The 18,893-nt window shown below is 44.0% G+C and overlaps 1 long non-coding RNA gene across 1 annotated transcript; it reads left to right on the top strand.

The window, feature by feature from the left end:
• Positions 1-1,655: 1,655 nt before the first annotated feature.
• On the top strand, positions 1,656-13,168 carry LOC132536124 (uncharacterized). The gene is made up of 3 exons (XR_009547795.1): positions 1,656-1,817; positions 8,359-8,613; positions 13,037-13,168. It is a non-coding gene; the product is annotated as an uncharacterized LOC132536124 (long non-coding RNA).
• The last annotated feature ends 5,725 nt before the right edge of the window (positions 13,169-18,893 follow it).

The raw sequence follows: 18,893 nt of genomic DNA, 5'->3' as shown, positions 1-18,893 counted from the left end.
GTTAGAAAAGACAGACACCTGCAGCCCTGCTTTACCATTCACAAAGCTTTTCCCTGCAGGTGGAGACCAGGGCCTTGAACCCAGGTCCTTGCGCACAGTAGTGTGTGTGCTTAACCAGGTGGACCACTGCCTGTCCCCCTAAAGAGGACAGTTTCAACATAAGTGTTTAAAATTCACTGCTTGCCCAGAATTTGAAAACTGAGAAAGCCCTTGGAACTGATCCTTAAGAAGTCTTGGGTGACCTGTAGGTTTACAGAGGCAGAATTTGGATTGTAAAACAGTAAGTGGTAGCTAGAAGATCTAGTGACCACTCCCAGAAGCAACCAAGAATTACCCTTTACTTAAAATTATAGAATAAGACATGGGGGCCAGGCAGTGGTGCGCCTGGTTAAACACACATTACAGTGCACAATGATCTGGCTCCAAGCCCCTGGTCCCCACCTGCAGGGGGGAAGCTTCACAAGTGGTGAAGCAGGGCTGCAGGTGTCTCTCTGTCTCTGTCTCTCTCTATCTCCCTCCCTCTCCCTTCTCATTTTTTCTCTGTCCAATAGTAAATAAATAAATAAAGTGGAAAAAAAAGGAAGTATAAAAATAAGACATGAGGGGCCAGGTGTTGGTGCACCTGGTTAAGCACACACATTATAATTTACATGGATCTGGTCCCCACCTGCATGGGGAAAGCTTTGCCAGTGCTGCAGGTGCCTCTCTAACTCTCTCTCCCTTTTTATCTCTCCCTCCCCTCAATTTCTCTGTCTCTATTCAATAATAAAAATATTTTTAAAACTGATTTTTAAAAAGATAAAGGAAAATAATAAAGGGGCCTGGGCAGTAGTACACCTGGTTAAGTGCACATAGTACTAAGTATAAGAACCCAGTGAAGGATCTGGGATTGAACCCCTGGCTCCCCACTTGCAGGGGGAAGCTTCACAAGCAGTGAGGCAGGTCTGCTGGTCTCTTCCTCTCCTCTCAGTCTCTCTGTTCTTTTTTATTTTTTATTTATTTAAGAAAGGAGACATTAACAAAACCATAGAATGATAGGGGTACAATTCCCATAACCTAATCTCCACATCCCACCCCCTCCCCTGATAGCCTTCCCACTCTCTATCTCTCTGGGAGTATGGATCCAGGGTCCTTGTGGGTTGCAGAGGGTGGAAGGTCTGGTTTCTGTAATTGCTTCCCCGCTGAACATGGGCCTTGACATGGGTTGATCCATACTCCCAGTCTCTCTGTTCTATCAAATAAAAATGGCCACTAGGAGCAGTGGATTTGTAGTGCAGGCAGAGAGCCCTAGCAATAACCCTGGAGGTAAAATTAAAAGAAAATTAATTAAAATAAGACATGTGCTCATGCATGCTGACTAGGATGGTTTCTTCCTGGTAGATGGGTATCATTTATGCACCTGTGGGAGCACATACTCAGGGACTCTGAAAGCCAAGGCCATTGGCCACTATCGCTGCCTGATCATTATCCACAAATAACCTGTTGCATGTTGCCAGATGTAACCTCCATTTTATTAACTTCATATTAACAGTGTGCCTTGGTCCACTGGGAGAAGAAAAAGTGGTGAGTATCCCATTTCTCTTTGCTTGAGTCCACACTTGCTGTCACCCCTCACTTGAATAACATGTGTCCACCTGACATGACCCATAGCCTGGAGACACATGGACGGCCAACTGCCACCAGTGCACCTGCATGGCTGCCAGGTCTGTGGACTGCAGACCCCGGGAGTGCCCCGCCCCACCCACATGTGGAGCCGGAGAGAAGGTGGTCACCTTCTCATCTAGTGATACATACCTGCTGTGACATTGGACACTATGGTGAGTCATACCAGCATGTTTAAAAAATATTAATAAAAACTTCAGAGGGTCATATAGCATAATGGTTCAGCAAAAAGACTTATTCCTGAGGCTCCTAGGTCCCAGGTTCAAAACCCCACACCAACATAAGCCAGAACTGAACAGTTCTCTGGTAAAACAGAAAAAGGAGGGGGCTGGTGGTGACACACTTGGTTGAGCGCACATGTTACAAGGTGCAAGGATGTGGTTCAAGTCCCCATCCCCCACCTGCAGGGGGAAAGCTTTGTGTCTCTGTCTCTTTCCCTCTCTACCTCTCCTTACCCTCTCGACTTCCAGCTGCCTCTATCCAATAAATAAAAGTAATAAAAAATTAGAAATATTAAACCAGCATGTTTGAACTGAAGGGCCTAGTTTACTTTTGCATACCTAGGAGATATTTATTGAGCTACTTGTACGCGGTGCTTATGTGATGTTTACCGTCCTAAGAGATGCTAATAGATGCTCTGTTTACTGGGCTCAAGACCCTGTTCCCACCTGCACAAGTGGTGGAGCTGTGCTGCTGGTGTCTCTTTCTCTCTCCCTCTCTTCTTCTGTGGCTCACCTCAAAGGGCACCAGTAGGGTTGATCACTAAGTACTGGGCATGGAGGTTCTGAGCCAGTGTCCCAAAAAGACATGCTTTATGACATTCAGATCTGTGAGCTGGAAATCTGTGGTTGTGACTAGAGGAAATAGGTGGCCCAATTCTCAGAGATCAGAGAAGAAAACCCAGAGAGACCAGAACCTCATGTTATGTAAATAACAGCACAACATCTTCAGGATTGGATTCTGACAACTGATTTGTCATCTTGGAAAGTTGTTTCATGTTTTTTTTTTGCAGTTAAAATCAGATTCCTTTATTGTATCAAAGTAGAATCTGAGTTTTACAAAGTATTTTCCATATATATATGTTTTTTTCTTTCTTCCCATTTTTTTTTTACCAGAGCACTGCTCAGTTCTGGATGATACTGCTGCAGGAGATTTAACCTGGTACTTTAGTGTCTCAGACATGAGAGTCTCTTTACATAACCATTAATCCATCTACCCCACCTGTATTTTACATTTCTTAGAGGAGAAATACAATTTAACATGTTGTATAAAGGTAATATAATCTTCTAATTAATTAATTAATATTGAAAGCATATAGTTGTGAGGGAAAACATTTAATTTTTTAAGGACCACTATCAAGCAATCCTAAAAAACAGATGATTCTCAAGTTGATACCACTATAATTTAACTCTTGATACTATCAAAACATCTAAAAGGTATGTGGTGGAGCTGGGAAGACAGTTAAGTGGTTTTGCTAAAAGACTTTCACTCCTGAGGCTCCAAAGTTCCAGGTTCAGTTCCCAGCAGCAATATCAGCCAGAACTAAACAGTATTCTAGTAATCAACAAACAAATTAAATGAAAAATAATAGCATATAAAGAAAAAAAAAAGAGTGGGTGTCGGGCGGTAGCGCAGTGGGTTAAGCACACATGGCCCAAAGTGCAAGGACTGGCAGAAGGATTCCTGTTCCAGCCTCCGGCTCCCCACCTACAGGAGAGTCGCTTCACAGGTGGTGAAGCAGGTCTGCAGGTGTCTCTCTTTCTGTCCCCCTCTCTGTCTTCCCTCCTCTCTCCATTTCTCTCTGTCCTATCCAACAATGACGAGATCATCAACAACAACAATAATAACTACAACAACAGTAAAACAAGGACAAAAAATGGGAAAATCAATAATAAAAAATAAAAATGGAAAATGGAAAAAATAGCCACCAGGAGCAGTGGATATGTAGTGCCAGCACCCAGCCTGGGGGCAAAAAAAAATTTTTTTTAACTGTGAAAAAAAACATTAAGAATCGGGAGTCAGGCAGTAGCACAGTGAGTGAAGTGGAAGCGGAGCAAAACCCAAGGACCAGCTTAAGGATCCTGGTTTGTGCCCCCAGCTCCCCACCTGCAGGGGAGTCGCTCCACAGGCAATGAAGCAGATCTGTAGGTGTCTATCTTTCTCTCCCCCTCTCTGTCTTCCCCTCCTCTCTCCCTTTCTCTCTGTCCTATCCAACAACTATGACATCAATAACAACAACAATAATAATAACAACAAAAAACAAGGGCAGCAAAAGAGAATACATAAATAAATATTTTAAAAATTAAAACTATAACCCCTTGGATTTTAAATTGACAACTTATTTATCACACTGAAATTATCATCTACCCTTCCTAATTTTTAGTTTCCAAAGGTGATCTGACTGGAGAATAGATGAGTTTGGTTTTTTATAAAATCTTTTTAATATATATATATTTATTTTCCATTTGTTGCCCTTTTTTGTAGTTATTTGTTATTATTGATGTCATTGTTGTTGGATAGGACAGAGAGAAATGGAGAGAGGAGGGAAAGACAGAGTGAGGAGAGAAAGAGAGACACCTGCAGAACCTGCTTCACTGCCTGTGAAGCATCCCCACTACAGGTGGGGAACCACGGGCTCCAACTTGGATCCTTATGCCACTCTTGTGCTTTGCGCTGCCTGTGTTTAACCCACTGTGTAACAGCTAGACTCTCTGCTTTTTTTTTAACATAAACCTATGGTGATGTTTAGAAACTATGGAAACAGTAGGAGGTGGCTTGCAACACTGCATAGAACTTGCTGGCAGGAAACTTGATCCTAGATGCCATGTATGCCAGAGTGATGACCTGCTTCTTACTCTCACTAATAAATATAGAAGTGCATCTACTAAAAAAGAAAATGTTTTACCTCAAGTCATTTATATGAAAAAAAAAGTTCAGATAAATAAATGTCAGTTTATTAGTCATCTTATGGTTTGAGACCCAGAAATAAATACAACTTTGATTTTCAAACAAAAATTAATAATAGGGGTCAGGTGCTGGTTCACCCAGTGAAGTGCATAGTACTATGTGCAAGGACCCAGGTTTGAGCCCCTGCTCTGTGACCCTGCTCCCCACTTGCAGGGAGGAAGCTTCACAAGCAGTGAAGCAGGTCTGCAGGTATCTCTCTGTCTCTCTCCCTCTCTGTCTCTCCCTCCTCTATTTCTCTCTGTCCTATTAAATAAAAAGTAGAAAAGAAAAAGCAAACAAACAAAAAATTATGAAGCACTCTGGGGAGCTTGAAAGGGCACACAAGGAAGAAGATAATTTGTGGATCTTGCCTTTTGTTCTCATCTGATGAGCCAGTTATTCTGTGCCATGTTACCCTTATTATTTGTTATCCTTAAATTTAGACTGTGGTGGCCAGGTGGTGGAGTGCCTGGTTGAGTGCTCACATTATAGTGCATAGGGACCCAGTTCAAGCTCCCAGTCCCCACCTTCAGGGGGAAAGCTTTGTGACTGGTGAAGCAATCTGCAGGTGTCTCTGTCTCTCTGCCTCTCTATCTCCCCCACCCTTCTCAGTTTCTGTGTCTCTATCCAATAATAACAACAACAACAATTCAGAGTGTGGTGGTGACTGGCTGCCTGCTTACCATAAAATAACTTTCCTTGAAACCCTGGTATAGTACTGTAACATTGTGATAAAAATAAAGATAATAATAGAAAATTAATTTACATGATAGAAGTCTACATCAAATTGGCATTTGAAATAAGAAAGCTCTTTTTTGAGGTCCCCTGTTACGGAGCACATGAGTGGAAACAAACTGCTTCTGGAAAGCCTTGTTTTCAGTAGCTTAACTTTTTCCTTTCCTTAATTTCCTTTTCTTTTTAAACTATCTCTGTGCGTTGTTGTGTGTTTAACCAAGTATACCACTGCCTGACTCCCCCCTTTTTTCTCTTGGCTTTTCTTTCTTTGTTTATTTTTCCTTTCTTTCTTTTTTTGCTTTTGGGCTTATCACCAGGTTTCAGGGCCAGCACTATGATTCCACTGGTCCTGGCAGCCATATATTTATTGATTCATTTATTTATTTATTTTGGCTAAGACAGAGAGAAACTGAGAGGGGAGGGGGTATATAGAGAGGGATAGAGACCTGTTTCTCTGCTTGTGAAGTGTCTCTCTGCAGGTGAGGAGCCAGGGCCTCCAACCAAGATCCTTGCATGGGTCTTTGTGCTTTTATACTATGTGCACTAAACCCAGTGCACCCCCACCTACCCCACCCTCCCATTTGCATTCCTTTATAGGTGAGAGGAAATACAAAATAAGAGGCAAAATCTTCACCCAGCACTTTGTATAGGCCAGAAGAAGCTCTGCAAATGTCCCCCCTCAACTTAGAGGGAGAGGGGAGTTTCTCTGCATGTGATACCTCTTTTTTTTTTAAATTATCTATGTCTGGATTGACTGATTGATTAGATAGAAACAGAGAAATTGATAAGGGAGGAGCATATAGAAAGGGAAAGAGATGGAGACACCTATAGCTACATTTCACCACTTGTGAAGTTTTCCCTCTGCTGGTGGGGGTCCAGGGGCTTGAACCCAGGTCCTTGTGCACTATGATGTATGCACTTAACCAGGTGCACCACCACCTGTCCCCCTGTTTGTTTGCTTTTAAAGAAGCTCCCACTGATTTTTTTTGTATACAACTCTCTATATATGCTATTCTCTTTTAAAGTTTTATTTATAAAAAGGAAACATTGACAAGGCCATAGGATAAGAGGGGTACAGTTCCCACCACCAGAACTCCACATGCCATCCCCTCCCAATGGCTTTCCTATTCTTTATCCCTCTGGGAGTATGGACTCAGGGACATTATGGTGTGCAGAATATAGGTCTGGATTCCGTAACTGCTTACATGCTGAATATGGTTGTTTACAAGTGGATCCATACTCTCAGCCTGTCTTTCTCTTTCTCGAGTGGGGCAGAGCTCTGGGGAAGTGGGCTCCAGGACACATTGGTGGAGTCGTCTGTCCAGGGAAGTCCAGTAGGCATCTTGGTAGCATCTGAAACCTGGTGGCTGAAAGAAGAGCCAAACAAATTGTTGACCAATCATGAACCTAAAGGCTGGAATATTGCAGATGAAGATTTGGGTTCTCCATTTTGAAGATAGCTAGTAGGCCTATTTTAGTTCTATTCCAAAGGGTTATATATTCCAGTGGGATATTATATTCCAAAGGGATATTATATTCCTACTGCTTTGTCCTCCTCTCACGCAGTCTCACCATGCAGGTAGCAAGGGTGGGTCTGGGAAAAGCCCTATTTCTTTTTCTGGCTCTGAGATTTTGAACTTTACATCCTGTCTCTAGATTTTATTCAAACTTAAGTCTGTCTCTAAACCCTAACACCATCAACACAAAATGAGTTGAGTTAGATTCTTAAAATTTATTTTGGATTTGAGTCCCCACCACACCTGCTGAGGAAAAGCTTTGTGAATGGTGAAGCAGTGCTGCAGGTCTCTCTCTCTCTCTCTTCTCCCTCTTTACTTCCCCTTTCCCTTTTGATTTCTGCTGTTACTATCCAATAAATAAAGATAATAAAATATTTTAAAATTATTTTTTAATTTTTAAAATATTTATTTCCCTTTTGTTGTCCTTGTTATTTTATTGTTGTAGTTATTATTGTTCTTATTGATGTCCTTGTACTTGGATAGGACAGAGAGAAATGGAGAGAGGAGGAGAAAACAGAGAGGGGGAGAGAAAGACACCTGCAGACCTGCTTCACTGCCTGTGAAGCAAACCCTCTGCAGTTTGAGAACCAGTGTACTTAAGCCACTGTGCTACCTCCTGACTTTGCTTAGATTATTTTTAAGGAATTTGTATTTACAATTAAATTTTGATTTGATAGAACAAGGCAATTCATACAAGGAAGGGAGATAATGGAGAGAGAGAAAGACACGTACAGCTCTGCTTGCTTGTCAAGCTTAACCCCACCCCCTAGCAGGTAGGCACTGGGGCCTTGAACCTGGGTCATTAGTCATGGTTATGTGCATGCTCAATTGAGGTCACCACCACCTGTGCCTATTTTAAAATTATTAAACAATTTTTTAAGAATCCCCTCAACTCATCATCTGCACTATTCCAGCTTAGGTCCATGATTGGTCAATGATTTGTTTGGCTTTGAGTATTAACTCTTTTCAACCACCAGGTTCCAGGTGCTAGCATGATGCTGACCAGACTTCCCAGGACAGACAACACCACCAGTGTGTCCTGGAGCTCTGCTTCCCCAGAGCCCTTCCCCACTAGGGAAAGATAGAGACAAGCTGGGAGTATGGATCAACCAGTCAACGGCCATGTTCAGCGAGGAAGCAATTGCAGAGGCCAGACCTTCCATCTTCTGCATCCCACAATGACCTTGGGTCCATACTCCCAGGGTTAAAGAATAAGAAAGCTATCAGGGGAGGGATGGGATACAGAGTCTGGTGGTGGGAATCGTGTGGAGTTGTACCCATGTGCTTTACTCAATGTTTCCTTTTTATAAATAAAAAATTTAAAAAAGGGAGTTCGGAGGTAGTGCAGCGGGTTTAGCGCAAGTGGTACAGCATAAGGATCCTGGTTCCAGCCCCCAGCTCCCCACCTGCAGGGGTCTGGCTTCACAGTCAGTGAAGCAGGTCTGCAAGTGTCTTTCTCTCCTGGTCTTCCCTTCTTCTCTTCTTCCCTTTGTCCCAGCTGCGTCCAGCGCAGCGCCATGGAGCCCAGCGGCCTGCGCCCTAATGCCTCCTTGCCCCCACGCTGCATTGCATTGCATCGCACCCATAGGCCCCAGCGCTGGGGCTCGACCCCGTGCCCTGAGCACCTGGCCACGACTGTGTGGAGGCCCCCCGCGTGGAAGTACTGCTGAGGACTCAGGACAGTGCTGTGCCGGACAGCCTCGGCCAGGTCCATCTTGCTGGAGCCCATCTACTGGGATTCCTCCAATGCCAAGTAAGTGGCCCCAGGGGCCCTGTGCCCTCAATGGCTTGGGTATTGTGCCTGCCTGGGAAGGTTCTGGGTGGGGGGAGGGGCGAAGTCAGGGTGCAGCCACTGAGGGGCCAGAGTCCCCGGGACCCTGTCCCCAGGCAGGGACACCCTAGAAGGGTGGCTGTGCACCCCCAGATCCAGCTGCTTTTGGCTTCTGGGAGCAGGAGCGCAGGGACCCCGCCAGAGAGTCTGGGAGGCTGGCCTTCCCTTTCCTTCCTGCCGGGAGAGGGGTCCTTGGGTCCCTGGGCTTCCCCAGCATGTCCATGCCAGCAGCTCCCAGCACCCCGAGGGTGAGGACCCTCCTGCGCAGGAGGATTCCGGACAGTGTTCCTCCCGCCCACCCCAACCACCCGGGCAGGAGGGGACCCAGGAACCCACCAGCCTGCTGTGGCTTCAGGAGCGGCCAAGCCCAGAGAACTTTCCGTGCGCCCCCCCCACCCGAAATGTGTGCCGGCTGTCCTTCCTCTCAGTGTGGTCCACGATGAGGTCCTCTGGGAAGATGGTTTGGAATCTTGAACTTCGAGTTTGGCCTGGGGCAACATGGCGAGCCAAGCTCCCAGACTAGGGTGAAGGCTGGGGCTCGGGGTGTGGGTCCAGGTTGGGGGTCTCCTGGCATTTCTAGAAGTGGAGTGTTTTCTCTGCCTCTGTCTCTCTCGGAAGAGACATGCATTTCAGAGAAGTGCCCCAGGCCTGCTGGCGTGAACCCATGTGGAGCTGTGCTGGGCTGTGAATTGAGTCTGGGCTGAGGGTCTGGCACTTTGCAACCTGCTGGTCCAGGGAGGCCACTCTAAGTGTCCCCCCGACCCCCCCACCCCTTCCGGAAAGTTTGGGCCTGGCTGGGCTCCATGTGCGGTGGGGGTGTGCGGGGGGCGCCTGGGGCTCTTGTGTCTGCTGGGACAGTCCTGGGGGGACTGCAGTCCGCCTGTGCACAATGAGATGGCCAGTGCGCTGGCAGGTGGGAGCTGCACTAGGAGCTGGGCAGAGCCAGGCAGGAGCCAATCTTGGAGCTGGGTAGGAACCGGGCAGAAACCGCGGTTTTAAAACAAAGGAAGTTAAAAAGGAATATAAAATGTTACTTATTAATACAAAAAAGAGAAGCAGAGCATGACTATGGCACATGCAATGCTGTGGACTGAATTCAGGACTTAATGCCGACAGATCCATTGCCGTAGCCATTCTGCAATTCTAGAGTATAAATAGGTTATTTTATTTTTTGTTGTTGTTGTTACCAAGGTCTCATTGTCTCCCTTTCTTTTTTTTTCTTTTCTATTCTTTTCCACTCTTTCTTTATTTTTATTTATTTTTCCTTTCTGTTGCCCTTGTTGCTTAACATTGTTGTGGTTATTAATGTCATTGTTGTTGGATACGACAGAGAGAAATGGAGAGAGGAAGGGAAGACATAGAGGGGGAGAGAAAGACAGACACCTGCAGACCTGCTTCACCACCTGTGAAGGGACTCCCGGGCAGGTAGGGAGCCAGGGACTCGAACCAGGATCTTTCCGCTAGTCCTTGAGCTTTGCGCCATGTGTGCTTAACCAGCTGTGCCACTGCCCAACTCCAACTGTCTCCATCTCTTAACACTTTTTAAATAAGATGATAATATAGTACTAGCTGCAGATGATATAAAATTTAAGATTATAATATAGTACTGGCTGCAGATTGGCTTTTTTGAAAAAAATCATGGTAATATTGTTCTCTTAACTGTACATCTTTTAAGTAATACAAAGACTTTTTAAAAATTTTTATCAAATATTGTGCCTGGGGATCAATCCCACCCAGAACCTTGCACCTGCATGGGACAGCTAGAAGCCTCCCCGCCAGTCTCCATTCTGTATCCTTTAAGAGAGGGAGACGGGAGTCGGGCTGTAGCGCAGCGGGTTAAGCGCAGGTGGCACAAAGCACAAGGACCGGCATAAGGATCCCGGTTCGAACCCCGGCTCCCCACCTGCAAGGGAGTCGCTTCACAGGTGGTGAAGCAGGTCTGCAGGTGTCTATCTTTCTCTCCTCCTCTCTGTCTTCCCCTCCTCTCTCCATTTCTCTCTGTCCTATCCAACAACGACAACAACAATAATAACTACAACAATAAAACAACAAGGGCAACAAAAGGGAATAAATAAATAAAATAAATATTTAAAAAAAAAGAGAGGGAGACATGCAAAGCACTGCTCCTCTATGCACGGAGTCCCTCCCATTGCCTGCCTGTGCTGTGTACTTGCAGTGTCGAGGATCAGACCCCCAGCCACATGCTATATAAAGCATGTGCTTTACCCCCTGAGCTGCCTTCAGATCCTAAGTTTGATCCCTGGCATTGCATGTACCAGAATGATGCTCTCATTCTCTCTCATGAATAAAAAGTTATGTTATGTTATATTATGTTTTTAAGAAACGTATGTTATGTTGTGTTTTCTGTTTAAGAAACAGACAACCTGCACCTATATTTAGGCTGGTAACTGGACTCAACAGTAGTCCAGGCCTACTTAAAATCCAGAATCAACAAATTTAGAACCAAGGCAAAGGAGAGAACAGTTATACAATCTTTTTTTTGAAGACACTGAGTAGCTTCTTTTCATTGGTCTACATGTACTACAGAAGGGGGTAGAGGGGCACAGAAGCAGCACTCTAGCATATGCAGTGCTTGGGATTGGACTCAGGAACTACAATTTAGCAGCTCTGAGTTCTTCCATTGTGCAACTTACCCATCTTCAGAGATAGTTTTCCTTTGTTTTGTTCTAAAGACCTTATTTATTCATTAAGGAGAGAGATACGAGCAGGAAGGATCACTGGGGATTGAACTTGGGACCTCATGCCTGAGAATCCTGTACTTTATCCACTCTACCTCCTCCTCCCAGAACACTGATAATTTGGCTTTTATTGGAATTTGAACTACTGAAGAAACACTCTTGGGGTCCAGTTGGTAGCACAGCAGGTTAGAAGCACATGGCATGAAGCGCACGGATGGGTATTGGGATCCCGGTTTGAGCTCCCCACCTGCAGGAATGTCACTTCAGAAGAGGTGAAGCAGGCCTACAAGTGTGTATATCTTTCTCTCCCTGTCTCTGTCTTCCCCTCCTCTCTCCATTTCTCTGAACTACCCAACAACAATAACAACAATGATAAACAACAAGGGCAACAAAAGGGAAAAAAATAGCCTTCAGGAGAAGTGGATTCATAGTGTAGGCACTGCGCTCAGCAATAACCCTGGAGACAAAAAAAAAATAGATTCTGCCCTGTGTGTGTCCTGCACTGGCAGCTCTTTTCTTGACATATTGGTTGTGTATGCATGTAGCTATGTCAAGTATAAACATCTTAAGGGCATACACAATAGAATGATCTCACTCTTAGTCTGTAAACTGCTCTATATCAGACTTGTTATCTCCATTTTAGTGATTATATCAGATTCTCTGTTTACTTTTCAAATTCTGACCTTATGCCAATGATGTAGGCATAATTCAGGGCTATCAAATAAGACAGGCTTACTTTTAGCCGAAAGGGCCCTGTTGACCACTATCTGAGTTTACCCTGATGTGGCCAAAACACTGAGGAAGCTGGAAACAGAACTACAAAGATGACAAAGAATTTCTAACATAACTGCTTTTAGTACATAGCTGCCAGTAAGAAAGAAATGGATCACATAAGTGATCAGACATTATAAGTTTCAGGGTCCCCAACAAGCTGGCTCTTCCCTGAGACAGGTGCATTCTTATGAAGAATATTGTTTGCATTATCTATTTATTTATTGTGCTGAGCTGAGGAATTAACCAAGGGCCTTACACATGTACAATACTACAGTGCACTCCACCCACCTTATTATTTTCCACTCTGTATCCTTATTGAATAAATACAGAGATAAATAGAGAAGGAAAAACAATGGGAAAACACGAGGATATCATTCCTCCAGCCCGAGATCCCCTTGGTGCTCCTAGTGAAGTTTAGATCTTCCCACCAACTGCCTACTAGCCTATTCTTTATACTCACTTACCTATCTACATACTTCTGTGTGGCTTAGGGGTCTCACACCTGTATGATCTCACCACTCAGCAACCCTCTCCTAGTCAATTTTCTTATTCTGTTGATTCTTGGGGGGCACAGAGGGAAAAGCAGAAAGATTAAAGAGACCACAGTACCACTCTACCATCCATGGAGCTCCTCCCTTGTCCCCAGTGCTCCTCATAGCACTGTGGGATCACTCTATTTATATTAAAAGCCAGTACACTGAGAGTCCCACTTTAGTGACTCTGCTATATTGGGTAACCACATTAATAGCAATCCTTTTTTGATATGAACTCATGTCTTTAAAGAAGCAAAATAAGTATACACTTAACTCTCTTCTTGATTTCTCCTTTACTCCCAGCAATTGTATTTGTGTCATAATTCTCTTTTATTATAGGATTTTTTATGTGGGGAGAAGTGCCTGGATCAACCAATTCAGAAGCTGCTCCAATCAGCAGATGAAGAAGCCATTACTGCATTTTTGGAAGAAAACTTTAAATCTCCCAAATGAATGATGACTCATTATTGACATTATGGTAACGTTTATGTTACCTATCCAATGTGTGAAATGGATCTTTTTTAAGAAGCAGACCGAGGGATCAGGGAAATGGCTCGGCACCTCATATTCAGGAACAATCCTCTGGAACCTTGTTCTGGTTTCTCTCTTAAAGCAAAATAAATCTAAAAAGTAAAAAAGAATAGATTGGCACATGGAAATACTCTGCTATTTATTTTGCTTTTTTTTTTTTTTTTGGAGGGAGGGGGTTTGTTTGTTTGTTTGTTTTGGAGGTAGTTTTGGGCAAAGCATGCTCTCTATACTGAGCTCTGTTCCAGGACCAGAATTGTCTTGTGATGTTATGGAAATCTTTGAAAGCTTTTGAAACATAACTTAAAATACACAGCCATCAGGATTATCACTTGGAGCTCAGTGTCTATATGACTCCACTGCTCCCAGCACTTTTTGTTGTTGTTTGTTTTCTTTCTTTTTGATAGAGGGTGAGAGAGAGAGTGAAATAGAAAGTAAGAGAGTAGTAGCACTGCTCTAGAAGCTTCCACCCTGCAGGCACTCATATGGTGGCTGAAGTTTCAAACCTGGCTCCTTACTTTTGGTAACCTGGATGCTCACTGGATGAGTCACCTACCAGCTCAGAGTTCTTCACCACAAGAAGCTGGAATACGCATTCTTTTCAAATCCACACGGCGCATCCTCCAGGATAGACCACATGTTAGGCTACAAAGACAGTATCAACAAATTCAAGAGCACTAAAATCATCCCAAGCATCTTCTCAGACCACAGTGGAGTAAAGCTAACACTCAACAACAAACATAAAATTACTAAAAGTCACAAAATTTAAACTCAACAACATACTGCTGAATAACCACCCAGTCAAAGAGGAACTCAAGCAAGAAATTCAAATGTTTCTAGAAACAAATGAAAATGAAGACACAGGCTACCAAGATATTTGGTACACAACTAAAGCAGTACTTAGAGGGAAACTCATAACTATACTAGCACTCATTACAGAACAAGAAAAAGCTCAAGTAAAGGACTACACTGCACGCCTTAAAGACTTAGAAGAAGAACAAAGGAACCCTAAGGCATCCAGAGGGACCGAAATGGCAAAAATTAGAGCTGAACTAAACAACATGGAAAATAAGAGAACCATACAAAAGATCAATGAAGCCAAATGTTGGTTCTTTGAAAAATTAAACAAAATTTTCAAACCCTTAGACTCACTAGAAAAAGGGAGATGGGCTTGAAGACAGAAAAGATATAGAATTGTAAATGATAGAGGAGATAGCACAACAGACACCACAGAAATCAAAAAAATTAAGCGAACCTTCTACAAACTACATGCCACTAGCTTAAGAATTTGGAAGCTTCTGTACAGCCAAAGAAACTATCACCCCTCACAGAATGGGAGATCTTCACATGCCATACATCAGACAAGAGACTAATCAGTAAAATATACAAAGAGCTCAGCAAACTTAGCACCAAAAAAGCAAGTGACCCCATCCAAAAATGTGCAGAGGATATGAACAAAACATTCACATCAGAGGAGATCCAAAAGGCTAACAAACATGAAAAACTTCTCCAGGTCGCTGATTGTCAGAGAAATGCAAATCAAGACAACACTGAGATACCACCTCACTCCTGTGAGAATGGCATACATCAAAAAGGACAGCAGCTACAAATGCTGGAGAGGCTGTGGAGACAGAGGAACCATTCTGCACTGCTGGTGGGAATGTAAATTGGTCCAGCCTCTGTGTAGACCAGTCTGGAGAACTCTCACAAGCTAGACATGGACCTTCCATAAGACCCAGTAATTCCTCTCCTGGGGATATACTCCAAGGACTCCATAACACCCAACCAAAAAGATATGTGTAAACCTATGTTAATAGCAGCACAATTCGTAATAGCTAAAACCTGGAAGCAACCCAGGTGCCCAGCACCTGAGAAAGCTGTGGTATATATACACAATGGAATACTATGCAGCTACTAAGAACAATGTATATATCCACAATGGAATACTATGCAGCTACTAAGAACAATAAACCCAACTTCTCTGACCCATCTTGGATGGAGCTAGAAGGACTTAAGTGAACTAAGTCAGAAAGATAAAGATGAGTAGGGGATGATCCCACTCATCAACAGAAGTTGAGAAAGAAGAACAGAAAGGGAAACTAAAAGCAGGATCTGACTAAATCTAGGGTAGGGCACCAAAGTAAAAACCCTGTAGTGAGGGGGAGGGTGGACATTCGGCTTCCTGGGGGGTCTGGGGTGGATGGGGGTGGGAGGGAACACAGTCTTTTGGTGGTGAGAATGGTGTCTATGTACATCCCTATTAAATGGTAGTCATATAAATCATTAACTAATATGAGAGGGGAAAAATTGATTGTATGTCTTAAACTTTTTAAAACACAGACTGAGTCTTTATAATACATAGGCTGAGTGTTTGATATGTTGACTCTCTCAAAAGCTAGATGAGGGAGAACAGAAGCAACCTGTGGCACAGCTTTATACAAGATGTTGGTTATTGTACAGCAAATCCTAACAAAGGGACTTTTCAAAGTTAACCCAATGACCAAACAATGTGATGATAACAATAACTATCCATTGTCTTCTTGAACCCTAAGACAGCAGGAACCTCACATTTCCACTATAGAGCCTATATTCCCCCAGTTTTGGAACCCTAGGGTGAGGCGCACTTTCCTGCATGCTTTTCTCAATTCATATCAAATAATATTGCATCCACCGATCACAACCTAACCAACGCAGCGAGTGCCACCTCAGCATGCTTCACTTCATACTGTGTTCAGAGACTTCAGGTGTGAAATTACAACCCTTCAGCTTCATTACTTGGGTGTGACCGTTCCTTTCATAGTATTCTCTAATTCCTTTCCAGGTGGTTCACTTCCTAACAAAGTCCCAAAACCTAGATATAGACCAGGTCCTCTGAGATAGAGAATATGTTCACACGTATCTATAAACCAGTGCAAAATATATACCTGAAAGCAAAAGTACACAATAGTCTGCAGTGAGTACCCCCCAACTATTCATCTGCACTGTTCCAGCCTTTAGGTCCATGATTGTTCAACAATTTGTTTGGCTTTATATGTTAACTCTCTTTTCAGCCACCAGGTTCCAGATGCCAGCAGGATGCCTACCAGACTTCCCTGGACAGACGAGCCCACTAGTGTGTCCTGGATCTCTGCTTCCCCAGAGACCCACCCCACTAGGGAAAGAGAGAGGCAGGCTGGGAGTATGGATCGACCAGTCAATGCCCATGTTCTGCAGGGAGCAAATACAGAAGCCAGATCTTCCACCCTCTACAACCCACTATGACCTTGGGTCCATACTCCCAGAGGGAAAAAGAATAGAAAGGGTATCAGGGGAGGGGATGAGATATAGAGATCTGGTGGTGGGAGTTGTGTGGAGTTGTACCCCTTGTATCCTACAGTTTTGTTAATGTCTCCTTTTTAAGATAAATAAATCTGGAAGAAGGGCAGAGGGTAGATAGCATAATGGTTATACAGCCTCTCATACCTGAGGCTTTGAAGTCCCAGGTTCAATCCCCCACATCACCATAAGCCAGAGCTGAACAGTGCTCTGGTGAAAAAAATGAATAAATAAAAATAAAAAAAGAATCTGTAAGAAATGGAAAATTCCTAGAAACATACACACTTCCAAAACTGAACTAGGAAGAACTATAAACCTACATGCACCAATCACAGACAAAGAAATGAAAACAGTTATTAAGATCTTCCCAACAACAAAAGTCCAGGACCAGATGGCTTTATAAATGAATTCTACAAAACCTTCAGGAAATAGTTAATACCTATACTTTTTATTTATTTATTTTTCCTTTTTTGTTGCCCTTGTTGTTTAACATTGTGGTTATTAATATCGTTGTTGTTGGATAGGACAGAGAGAAATGGAGAGAGGAGAGGAAGACAGAGAGGAGGAGAGAAAGACAGACACCTGCAGACCTGCTTCACCGCTTGTGAAGCGACTCCCCTGCAGGTGGAGAGCCGAGGGCTCAAACTGGGATCCTTACGCAGGTCCTGGCGATTTGCGCCACGTGCGCTTAACCCGCTGCGCCACCACCCGACTCCCATATCTATACTTTTAAAGCTCTTCCAAAAGATTGAAGAAACAGGAACACATCCTTCCACCTTCTGTGAATACAACATCACCCTGCTCCAAAAGTAGACACGGACACAACCAAAAAAGGAAAGCTCAAGACCAATATCTCTGATGAACATAGATGCTAAATCATTGAACAAGATCCTAGTCAACCTGATACAGCAGTATAACAAAATGATTGTTCATCACAACCAAGTGGGATTTACTCCCGGAATGCAAGCCTAGTTCAATATGTATAAGTCAATCAACAGCATTCACCACATCAATGAAAGCAAAAACAAAAATCACATGATTATCAGTAGATGGAGAGAAAGCCTTTGACAAAATCCAACACCCATTCATGCTCAAAACTCTACAAAAAATGGGAATAGACGGGATATTTGTCAAGATAGTGGAATCCATATATAGCAAACCTACAGCCAACATCATACTCAATGGACAGAAACTGAAAACATTCCCCTTCAGGTCAGGGACTAGACAGGGCTGCCCATTATCACCATAACTGTTCAACATAGCATTGGAAGTTCTCTCCACAGCAATAAGGCATGAGAAAGGAATCAAAGAAAGGGAAGAAATGCCAAAGGTTCACCACTTTTATAGCCAAAGGCCCCACCTACAGCTATAAACACTGCCATTTCTGGGTGGTGCCTTCTCTCCCTCAACACCATGACTCATCCAGGAAAGACTCACCCCTGCTCTCTCTATGCCCTGAGCCTCTGCCTCCTGCTCCTGCTCCCACTCCAGCTCCTGCCTGATTTCCTGGGTCCACATGGGTCTGCACTTCTGCTCTCAGAGGAGGCAACAGGACCCAGGGTTTGGAGACCACACCCCGAGTCCACCAGGCGTCACAGTGCACAGGGGGAACTCAGTCCTGCTGGAGAGACATAGGGAACGCTCAGTGGGTCTTAGACTTCAGCCACATGGCCATGTCCTTGACGTCACTGCTTCCCACCTGGAGCTTCCAGAAGCTTCTTCAAAGGCGCTTCTGCTGTCTGACGGCAGAAGACCCGAGTGTCTCCAGAGGTTAAGAGACAGCGGTTGGGATTGTGCCCATATATCGACTCTGTCCCATAAACCCAGAGGCCCCCCTTAAGATGATGGCAAAAGGAAAACAGACAAACAGCAAAAGACGGAAGGCAACAGTGAGGTGAACACTGAACCTTTGAAAGTTCACTGAAATGTTTCGCGTGAGAAGGCCTTTACTCTGTGCTTCATTTTGTCCCACCAGAGCTGGGACTCCACACCTGCCCAACTCCACCATTCCTAGAGGCCGTTCTTTATCTTCTTTTTCCAATTTTTCTTTTGATGGAGCACCCAGATGGGTGGGGGAGACAGTGAAACACACTATAGAGCACAGCTGCTATAATGTACAAGGACCCAGGTTCAAGTCCTGTGCCCTCAACCCTGGGGAGAGGAGGCTTCACAGAGCATTTAAGCAGAGCAGCAGGTGTCTCTCTCCCTTTCTGTATATCTTTCTTTCCTCTTTCATTTTCCCTATTAAAAATAAACACAATCACATGCAGCACTGTTCATCTGCTCCTGAGGTCTTGCCCCTTGAGGAGGGGAGCACCAGGGACTTGAACCCAGGTCCCCTACCAGGTGAGCC

This window comes from Erinaceus europaeus (genome assembly GCF_950295315.1).
Source record: "Erinaceus europaeus chromosome 6 unlocalized genomic scaffold, mEriEur2.1 SUPER_6_unloc_12, whole genome shotgun sequence".
Taxonomy (NCBI): domain Eukaryota; kingdom Metazoa; phylum Chordata; class Mammalia; order Eulipotyphla; family Erinaceidae; genus Erinaceus; species Erinaceus europaeus.
This window is presented reverse-complemented; position numbering and strand designations above follow the sequence as displayed.